Here is a 12,399-nt window from a genome sequence, read left to right on the forward strand (position 1 = left end):
CAACAAAAAACGTACCAAAGCTTTTATTAAAGCTCTCAAATCCAAAATCCTAAAGGATCCAACCAAATCCATGAGAAAAATGGCAATTGAACTTGGGGTAGACAACAAGACCGTTAGAAATGCAGTAAAATATTATTTGAAGATTTAAATTCTCATGACTTTCAATAAATCATCAGTCATATACTGTCTTTCAATCCCTGCCTCAAAATATTGTAAATTTTGCTTCCCCACCCTGTACACTGAGAATATGGAACTAAAACATGTGTCATCGGAGGTGTTGAAACATCCTCAGCTTTTAGTAGGTTTAGATCATCTTCTGCTCCTGGTTTCTTAAGTTTGTGATACTGCTGGAACCTGTAAATTTCTCTATGGGATGAATAAAGTATCTATCTATCTATCTATCTATCTATCTATCTATCTATCTATCTATCTATCTATCTATCTATCTATCTATCTATCTATCTATCTATCTATCTATCTATCTATCTATCTATCTATCTATCTATCTATCTATCTATCTATCTTCACAGTAATGACTTCAGCCGTATGGTAGCAGAGGAGTATCTTAGTTTCTTCAGCTTCACAGGGCTCGCTCTAGACCAGGCATTACGGTGAGTAAGCGCAAATGTCAACCTATCACAATAAAAATGTTAATTACATATATTTACAAACCACATAAAAGCCTTTTTCAGTACATAACCAGTGTGTTACTGTGAGATATTCTATCTATCTATCTATCTATCTATCTATCTATCTATCTAGCTATCTAGCTATCTATCTATCTATCATGAGGACCATAGTCAGAAGAGGTCCAAAGCTACTGGTTGGACTTTGAGATTAGTTTTTATCTTCATTTAGATTCATTCTCATGCACTGAATGAATGAATTTTTATGATTGTGTCCTACATAAGAATATGCCCAGCCCTTACTTGGACTTATAAGACACCAAAAGATATAAACCAAATACCAGACAATAGGCCTAATAGATATAAACAAGAGAACATACTGACCTATTTAAACTATTTTTCAAGGCTTTACAAACAAATAATGCTAATTTTTTTATACATTGTAACTAAACAACCATTTCATCTAGTCATCATGAGTGCTCCGGAACACAACAGGATTTCAGATAAACATCTCATTAAACAAGGAGATGTCAGTTCATCATATAGAGGACAATACAAAAGAAAATATGCATTTGTTATTATTTATTATTATCGGCTTAGTCATTTTTCCTGTACAGCTAGCATACATGTAAATTTGGGATTAAAAAAGTACTTATGTAAGAGATAAGATGCAGAGTTATGCATAGTACAGTGCACAGTGAAATGTATTTTTGTGCAGCCAACAGAAAAATAGAAAAAAAGACATCCAGTACACAATATTTTTTAGGTGTAAATATAAATATAAATGTAAATATAAATATAAATATAAATGCATGCATGAAAAAGTAGCTCAAGGATGTACAGGGTGGGGAAGCAAAATTTACAACATTTTGAGGCAGGGATTGAAAGACAGTGTATGACCAATTAGTTTATTGAAAGTCATGAGAATTTATTTGCCACAAGAAAATTTACATAATAGAAAATGTTTTTATTCTATGTGTCCTCCTTCTTTCTCAATAACTGCCTTCACACGCTTCCTGAAACTTGTGCAAGTGTTCCTCAAATATTCGGGTGACAACTTCTCCCATTCTTCTTTCATAGTATCTTCCAGACTTTCTCGTAATAGTTTTGCTCATAGTCATTCTCTTCTTTACATTATAAACAGTCTTTATGGACACTCCAACTAATTTTGAAATCTCCTTTGGTGTGACGAGTGCATTCAGCAAATCACACACTCTTTAACGTTTGCTTTCCTGATTACTCATATGGGCGAAAGTTTCTGAAAAGGTATGGATAATAGTGTTAGGTATGATTATGACATCAATATATGTTTGGTTTCAAAACAACTGACGTAGTGCCTGCTGAGAAAAAACAACTAAATGTTCATTGTAAATTTTGCTTCCCCACCCTGTACAAACAATTTACAGTACTACGGAAGTGGATAAGGTGCATATAGAGTGTATTTCCTTGTCATAGAATAGAATAGAATAGAATAGAATAGAATAGAATAGAATAGAATACAATACAATAGAATAGATATAGTTCTAGTTCATAATTTCTGTTCATAATTTTTATGGACAGAATTTCTAGGCACAGCCAGGGGCCGGAGGGGGTCCGGTTTGGAGACCACAGGATTTCATCTCTGCTTTTTGCAGATGACGTTGTCCTGTTGGCCTCATTGAACCTGGACCTTCAGCGTGTCCTGGGGCGGTTTGCAGCCAAGTGTGAAGTGAGTGGGATGAGGATTAGCACCTCCAAATCCGAGGCCATGGTTCTCGACCAAAAAAAGGTGGCCTGCCCTCTCCGGGTCGGCGGAGAGTCTTTGGAGAGTCGAGGAGTGGAGGAGTTTAAGTATTTTGGGGTCTTGTTCACAAGTGAGGGAAGGATGGAGCGTGAGATTGACAGGCGGGTCGGTGCAGCGTCTGCAGTGATGCGGTCATTGTACCGGTCTGTTGTGGTAAAGAAGGAGCTGAGCTGAGAGGCGAAGCTCTTGATTTACCGGTCAATCTACATACCTACCCTCACCTATGGTCATGAGCTTTGGGTCATGACCGAAAGGACAAGATCCCGGATACAAGCGGTCGAAATGAGTTTCCTCCATCGGGTGGCTGGGCGCACCCTTAGGGATAGGGTGAGGAGCTCAGCCACCAGGGAGGAGCTCGGAGTAGAGCCGCTGCTCCTCCACGTCGAGAGGGGCCAGCTGAGGTGGCTCTGTTTTGGATGCCTCCTGGACGCCTCCCTGGGGAGGTGTTCGGGGCCTGTCCCACCGGGAGGAGGCCTCAGGGAAGACCTAGGTCACGTTGGAGAGACTATATCTCTCGGCTGGCCTGGGAACACCTCAGGGTCCCCCTGGAAGAGCTGAAGGAGGTGTCTGGGGAGAGGGAAGTCTGGGCATCCCTACTTAGACTGTTGCCCCCGCAACCCGGCCCCGGATAAGCAGTGGATAATGGATGGATGGATGGAGAATAGAATAGAATAGAAGTTTATTATATTGTACATATATATATATATATATATATATATATATATATATATATATATATATATATATATATATATATATGTATATGTATATATATGTATATATATGTATATATGTATATATATATATATATATATATATATATATATATATATATGTATATGTATATATATATATATATATATATATATATATAGTTTAAAAACAAGTACAAAACACACAATTATTGCAATGATCCAGTTTTATTTTGTTTTTCAGTTTGTCTTGTGTATGTACATTTACTAATTGGCCTATCACATGGCAGTAATACTCTGCATTTAGGCGTGTAGACGTGATGATAGAGACATCCTGCTGAAGTTAAAATCTAGAATCAGAACGGAAAGGAAAGGTGATTTGAATGACTTTGAAAGTAGCATGGGTGTTGGTGCCAAATGGGCAGGTCTGAGTATTTAAGAAACTACTGAGCTGCTGGGAGCTTCACACACAATCATCTCTAGGGTTTCCAGAGAATGGTCTAAAAAAAAGAAAATGTGCCATGAGCATCAGTTGTCTGGGTGAAGATACCTCACAGACTCAGAGGAGAACAACTGAGTCATGAACGCACAACATGTTAAACCTTGAAGTGGATGGGCAACAGCAGCAGCATATATATTCACTGGCCACTTTATTAGGTACATTCAATGCTGGGAATGTGTACCTAATAAAGTGGCCAGTGAGCATATACAGTCGCTGAAAAAATGATTAGACCATCAAAAGTCATCAAAAACAATGGTTATGCAATCAAGTACTAACTCCTGTGTGCATCATGTGACTAAAACAGACAGAAAAGAAAACGTGGAATGCCTAAAAAGCACGGTTTTTGGCAGTACAATGCCATAGATACTGATGTAAGTGATTTTGGTTATTATCAAGAAACATGGAAAATGGCTAGATATCAGCTCTGAAATTAAACTCTTATGAGCTATTTTTGTTGTTATCATTATATTTGTACAAACAAATGTACCTTTAGTTGTACCAGGCATTAAAATGAACAAGAAGTTATAGAAAACAAGTGGTGTTATATAATTTTTTCCATGACTGTTGACAATGACAAAGAGATTTTATCATTGAAGTTGTTTTGAAAGTTCTCAACCTAGATTTCTGAAATTTCTTGATGTTCTGGTCACAAAGAATAGTTTAATGCGATAAATAACTCCTATTGCTTTAACTTTCACTCAGGACCAAATTCACCCATCGTACTAGAAAGAATATGTTATCTAAACTAAAGTGTACTATCTAGCAATATTGACTTATATGAACATATTTTTTTTTATCATGGTCACATTTCTGTCCCTATCACCATGCCTTATGTATGATCATACATAGACATAATCAATGTAATGAAGCTAATTTATTGTCAAACAGAAACAGTGATTCATTTAGCCCATAAAGACCCAAACAGTCACTGGCGACCTTAAACCATCTACTGATCTAAACTGTTTAATACCTGTTGGTCCACTAAACTTACCAATACATGTAAATAATTGGTCCCTTTTTCTTCCATTTTCTCTGTTTCTGATATTATAACCCTTAACTTTAATCTGAATTTTTATGAATATCTATATAATCAATCAATGAAATATAGGAAAATTCTTGATTATCACTGCACTGCAAAAATCAAAACCTTACCAAGTGTATTTTTCTCATTTCTGGTCAAAATACCTCATCACACTTAAAATAAGACATAATCACCTAAAGAGTAACTTTTCAGTGAGATATTAGAACTTATTTTTAGACAATAGATCTTGAAAATCTTATTTCAAGAAATCTTACCAAGATTTTTGCTTACCGTAATTCAGTTGTTTTTTTTTTTTTTTCTGCACAATTCAAGATTTTTTTGCTTAATTCAAGCAAAAAAAATCTGACAATGGAACAAGTGAAAACTATCTTGGTAAGATTTCTTGAAATAACATTTTCAAGATCTATGTCTAAAAATAAGTTCTTATATCTCACTTATAAGTTACTTTTTAGTTGATTTTGTCTTATTTTAAGTGTGATGAGATATTTTGACTAGAAATGAGAAAAATATACATGGTAAGATTTAGATTTTTGCAGTGCAGTGATAATCAAGAATTTTCAAAATATTCAAAATACAGAGGAGAATACTGTAATAAGTGATGATATATCACTTAAGAAAGGTTAAATAAAAAGAAAAATTCATTTGGGAACTGCCACTAAAGTAGCGCTGGGTCTTTATGGGTTAAAGAAAAGGAAGCGGAGATTGTCTCTTTTTTTGTCATACCATCATTCTGTAAAAAACACTATATTTTCATCACAATAACAGCTGATAGAACTGATCCTATTTACATCCCTTAGCAAATGTATCTTAATTGTCTCAAACATGCAGACACGAGTAGGTGACATCTATAATCCTCATTTTAATGTTGATGAATCTCAACATATGGCAGTGTGAATTTCCATATTCTTTGTTCATACCACTCCATGTTTTCAAGGCTGAAGCCCCATATAAAGTATATCTTGCGAGATACGTTTCTGACAGGTGCTCCTGCAGTGGTTTCACCTAAATCAAAAGCTCTCTTCTTCCTCTTTCCAGGTTTCAGATTTCAGGGAAAGTCTGTTCTGAGGAAACGACTACTAACTGCAGTCTCCAAACAGTCGAAAGCATATTTCTCTCTGTCTAATCCCACACACAAATATGCAGGAGGGAGGAAATCACCAACTGTGCGAGTGACACTTTCCTAGTTCTGCCCAGCATGTGTGACATTTACATTGGATTGTTTTCAATTGCAGCAGAGAAGTCGACAAACCTGCAGGGTAAAGAAGAAAAAGGGTTTAAGTGCAAATGGCACCGCAGCACCAACATGAAAGAGTTGTTTTTCTTCTAAAACCATGATTGATGTGTGTGTGTTTCTCTTTTATTTCAGTGAATGACAATTTTTAATATAAAATGTATGTGTAAAAATCATTTTTGACTTGATGCAGGAAATTGCAATTTGATTCCATGCTAGTGTCATTGAAGGCATCCTTAACCTGCTAATGAGTCAACAGTGGATATGTTTCTGACAAATGTATGTGTGTGCACTTCAGTGGGTCGGGTTTGATTTAGAGTACACTATCTGCTAATTCAGAGGCTGTGAAAACTCCATGGAATACCAAGTACTGTGTGATACCAATTACCAGATTCCTCACAGCATTATAGATAACAAGAATATGCTACAGATCTTCGGAGGGAGGTCAGAGAAGATTGTAGGGCAGATTCAAACAGGAGTAGACGGACCACATCTCCCAGCATGACTGGACTGACAATACATTAATTTTAAAAATTACATTTGTATGAATTTATATTTAAGTTTTCCCTGCAATATATGTGCATAGTCAGAACATTATGCAGGGTTTTCTCTACCATCATAAGACCAAAGCTTTTAGCTCAGCACCAACAAAAAAGATCAGAAAAACTGCTGAGATTTCTCTTTCATTCTGGTGACAAAAGCACCATTCTAGTCTGAATTGCCAATTTATTTATTTTCCTGGAAATAAAGTGCATCTAAGGCTACATCCATTTCTCTCATCATCCATCCATCTCTGTCCACATCAGCGTTTCAGTGAAAATTCACACTTAAAACTCTTATCACCATCTGCATTTTGGATACAGCGCAGTAATAATGAGGCAAATCATTACCATATATTCTGGGAGTGCCCTAAGATATTAACATACCGGCATGAAATACATAGATGGAGTATTTTTTTTTTTTTTTAAACTGTTCTACCTTTGGATGGGTCATTGATGTATTTATGGCTCAAAATGCCTGACATAACAGATAATACAGATAAATACTTGATGAGGATTCTACTAATAGCACTGGTCTACAATTCTTTTTAGAAATTATCGGCCTCAGAGATTAAATGTGTTAAATTTTACGTATTTAATAAGATTAATTGGAAAAGAAATGGAAAAATTTGCTGGTTTGCCGATGTTTTCAAGGTATATGATAAAGTGTTATTACACATATATGTACATTTATACAATAGATTTATAAATCTTCCATTAGATACTGTAGAACCTGTAAAATGAATGTATTATCATGTGCAGACAGTGTTTTCAAGTAGATCTGGTAGCTCTGAGACAAATATTCCTTTTAATTAAAACCCATTCTCTTGTTAATTCTCAAATTTTGCATTTTGACCCAAGCCTGTATCTTGGAAACTTCAGCCAACCAGCATTTTTGACCTGATTTTTCTTTATCAGTGACTCACACATGGTAAAATGTCGCTACTTTTATTGTGGAAACATTTAACTTGTAGACCAGTGTAGTAAGTAAAAAAAAAAACAAAATCAGGAAATGGCTTATCTCAGAACTTCCGAGAATAAATAACCATGTCTTTGAAATAAAAAAGACAAAGTTCTAGATTTCTGGTCTATAAGCAGCTGGGGGAGTAGAGGGCAGGAAAAATGAATTAAAGGTTGTGGGGGACTGTCAGGGCCTGTATGAATGAGAATCACTGAGCTACATTTACATCCTACATGCTTATATTTGTTCCATGAAGATGTATTAAATTATTCCCAATTGTCTATTCCAGTGTTTTTCAACCTTGGGGTCAGAACCCCATGTGGGGTCGCCTGGAATTCAAATGGGGTCACCTGAAATTTCTAGTAATTGATAAAAATAAAAATAAAAACACACTAATAAAAAATATATGGTGAGTTGACAGAGACAATCACAATCCATAAAAGACAAGACAAACTGTGGTTGTGAAACTGAAGCACTGTGGTTCTGTTTATCTGTCAAATGTTCATTGTGGTTGGTTTCAGATGCTGCAGCTCTTTCATAATTCATAGTTTGAGTTATTGTTTGTTCAGTATTAATTGTCAGCCTTGTAAATACAAGCTGGACTGACTGTACATATCCTGACCAAGGAAAATCCAATTCTCCCTTTGTGCAGTAATCTATAACTGGGTTTTCTGCCTCCGTCCACAATAATATACATTATATAACCTAAGTGTCGTCTAAAATTAACATTTATTTGCAACATAGTAGAGCAAACTATTAGATGATAACAAAAACAAAATAGTTTTAGCAAAAAAAAAAAAAAAGTCTCTGTTTGAATGTCTGGGGTCACCACAAATTTGGATGTTTTAACAGGGTCACAAGCCAAAAAAGGTTGGGAACCACTGGTCTGTTCTCTTTCTTGCATGGCTTTTCTCTTGGCCACACTGTTTCCAGTAGTATCTAGAGTATTTGTCCAATCATATTTCATGCATCATATGTTGCTGGGTAAAACAAATCTGTAGCCTTGAGGCCCTCAGAATCCACAGAACAGAATCTGGAGCTTCAAATAAATAAACTTGTTGCTCGAATCAATCAGATTTCCTGTTGGCTACATGGTGGTGATCTAACAGCCTTACAATAATGTCAGGATTTTACCATCATTTTACTGGATGGTCAAAGCAAGGTTATAATAATTTTGGACTTTTTGTTATAATTTAGTTTAATTTAGTTTTGACTTCTTTTTTTCTCTAATTCAGTTAGTTTTAATTCATTTTTAGAGCAGGTTTGCTAGTTTTTATTAGTTTTCTTTTTTCTAAATGCTTAGTTTTAGTTTTTTCATATCTTTTATCTTCCTCACTGTCGTATTCAAAGAAATCCCATACAGGACTCTGCTGCTTCTTCCCTACTTTAGTCTCCATGTTTCCAGGTAGAGTGGGGACAAGAAGCCGACTCTAAACGACAAGTGACCAGAAGAGATGGACCGTGAAGTGCCATATGCTGCCGCCAGCTAAAATTGCTCGAGCAAAATAAATCGATTTTTTATCAATCCAACACTGACAAAGACAAAAATGTTTTAGTTGGTTTTGTAAGCACACAATACAATTTCAGTTAGTTGTTGTTTTTTCTTTTAATTACAATTTTTATTTATTTCAGTTAACGAAAATGTTTTTACAATTCTAGTTTTCGTCATCTTGTTAGTTTTCGTTAACGATAATAACCTTGGGTCAAAGAGCAAGTAGTTATAACAAACTGCATCTGTAGCGACTTGCATGAGATAAAATACATTGGTTTAGATTTAATAGTGGATTTCCCAAACCACAATAACTGACAGTGGAGAAGAAATGGATTTGGTCACAGACGTCACTGAAAAATAAGTATTGATATTGGTGAGTATAATGTATTTTATAAAAGTTTTTATGTTTCTGGTGTTTTGTTGAGTAAATACTGATGATTGTACTTGAGATGATGTATGTTGTGCTGCTGTGGCTGCAGTGAAAGGAGACCTGCTGAGTGTTGTTCAGTGGGTTTCTTGCTTTAATAATGGCATTCATTCTTCTTGCTTCAGGTACTTGTCTGTGATGCAAGGCCCTGTTGTATTACACTAAGTACTGATGTTAAAAGGTACATTAAATCAGATAGAACACCACTGAAAGCCTGGGTGTGAATATGTTAAAGCCACTTGTCTGATTGTAAATTGTTTCATTTGTTTGTTTGGCCATAAATAAATGTGGACAAAAAGACAAGTAAACAGGTATTTAAAGTAACCTTTTATCAGACCATTTCTGCTTCCTAGGTTGTTAGGTTGGAGATGGATCAAAGATCAAGAACATTTAACAAAAAGATGCACACTATGGTTGTTTTCATACATGTGACCAGGGCACTTATTTTCTACTCAGTTCCTTTTTAATAATTTCAAATTTTGTACCCTACCCCATTGTCGATCTTAAAAAAGATTAGTTTTTCCATCTCCGCTGCATGTACAAAACCAACAAAAATAAAGAATTACATGATCACAGGAGCTTATAATGCCACCGAACACAGGAAATATTGAAAATATCTCAAACTAGAAAAGCACTCAGAGAGCGCAGACCTCAGAAAAGGCAGATCAGTGGACCCCCCACCCCCCAACCCCAATCACCACCAAAATTTAATCATTTGTTCCTTGTGCCAGTATCAACATTTCCTGAAATTTTCATCCAAATCCGTCCATAACTTTTTGAGTTATCTTGCACACAGACAGACAGACAAACCAACGCCGGCAAAAACATAACCTCCTTGGCACAGGTAATAACAGCTCACTTGCAAGGTGTCAGTTATACCATGGCAAAGACAGAATTTCTTCCAAAATAGGTAATGTGGGAAGGATGCTATGAATCAGAGATAGAGATAGAAAGATCAAGCATGTAGTGATTGATGAGACAGTCAGGCAGCAAGTGAATGTGTCTAAAGGTTTACATTTTCATCCACATTACAACAAAATCCCAGAATTGCAGACTGATCTCATCAAATTGTGTTGTATGTCACGCCAGTTCCCAGTTCGTATGGCATTTGGCGTGCTATAACTACTCATTTTAAGGCAACTGTGGCTCAGTTGGTAGAGCGGGTAGTCCAATGACCAAAGGGTCGGCGGTTCGAATCCTGGCCCTGACTGTCGAAGTGTCCTTGGGCAAGACACGGAACCCTAAATTCCTCCTAGTCTGGTCTGGCACCTACTGGTATATGAGTGTGTGTGAATGGGTGAATGTGAGGCCTTGCAAAGAGCTTTGGGCACCATGAAGGTGTATAAAATGCACTATATATGTTCAATCCATTCACCATTTTCATCATGTGTTATTCAGCGCCATTTGATCGCATGTTAATGTACACCAAGATCTCCGGTCTACATATCCGTAACCGCTAACCCTAACCCTAACCCCTACCTGCTAATCGAGTGGTATTTGACATGGTGTGAACGTAAATGCAGAAAGCTTATAACGCAATTCATGATATCACATTGCAGAACTGACACACCAAACCAGGGATCAACATTGTTTCCAAAAGTCTCAGTTTTAGGTTGAAACACAGAGTAATATGGTTGGTGCAAACATATTGTTGATTGCCCATATTTATTCCTTAATACTGTCATAATTTTCAGTAAATCAACACAAAATTCCCTCCACAAACCAGGAAAAACCCTGACCAGATAGATATTGTTAAATTTAGGTAACAAAACTGATGCACTGGCAGATAATTTAATGCCTATACACACTGTTATCATTGCATTATTGTATACTGTTATTCATCCATAGATTGGACTATAAAGGAGGTGGGGGAACCCACAGAGGAAAAGGGCATCTGGGCTGGAGTGATGAACAAAGATGTAAATGTGTGGACAGGATGGACAGATGGATAATGGCTAGTCTAATTACCGGATGTATATGGCTCTATTCCCACCACAGACCAGAGAGAGACATTGAGCATCTGTGACATTCCAACCTTCATCTTGATAGTTACTGAAGTAGCACAAATCAGATTTGATCTAATAGGAAGAAATGCATTATTTTATTGTTAGCAGTTTGTAAAAATGGATCATGTGCATGTTTGCATGGTTAAATCTATGTGTGCCATATTCTAAAGCAGACAAAAGCATAAGGTTTGTTTAGTTGCATCTGACTCTTCTGATATCTGAGATGTTTATTAGTGCACTCAACACACATTTAAATATACACTTATATTCATATACTATATATATAGTGTTCTAGGCTTTTCTAGGCTGGGATTTAAATATATAAATAAAATTCCACTCGCTACTCTTGCTATTGTGTTAGTAAAACATGCTCTGATACATTAGAATCAGCCCATTTCAATCAAGCATACAGGAGTTCAGGGCTCCAGAAGTTCACGGGCTTCAGGGAATTGAAATGTTTAGTAACTGTCCCTTTTGCACCAGCAGTAGGAATGAAAAAAACATGCTTTAAGTCCTTTAGTTGTGTGTTTTATATATATATATATATATATATATATATATATATATATATATATATATATATATATATATATATATATATAGTGTTATAAAATAAGGTAAACACAACTTTAAGTGGAATATCTGTCTGTATGTTGCAAGATGTTTGCCTCCTTTTTGTAATATAACATAAATCATATTAATCTATCTATCTATCTATCTATCTATCTATCTATCTATCTATCTATCTATCTATCTATCTATCTATCTATCTATCTATCTATCTATCTATCTATCTATCTATCTATCTATCTATCTATCTATCTATCTATATATCTATATATATATATCTATATACACACACACACACACACACACACACACACACACACACACACAGTGGGGAAAGTAAGTATATGATACACCACCGATTTTGCAAGCTTTCCAACTTACAAAGAATGGAGAGGTCTGTAATTTTCATTGTAGGTAGACTTCAACTGTGAGAGAAAGAATCTAAAAAATAAAAATAAAAAATCACATCACAGTGTATGATTTTTAAAAAATTGATTTGTATTTTATTAATAAGTATTTGATCACCTA

This window comes from Sphaeramia orbicularis, chromosome 19 (genome assembly GCF_902148855.1).
Source record: "Sphaeramia orbicularis chromosome 19, fSphaOr1.1, whole genome shotgun sequence".
In the NCBI taxonomy this organism is placed as follows: Eukaryota; Metazoa; Chordata; class Actinopteri; order Kurtiformes; family Apogonidae; genus Sphaeramia; species Sphaeramia orbicularis.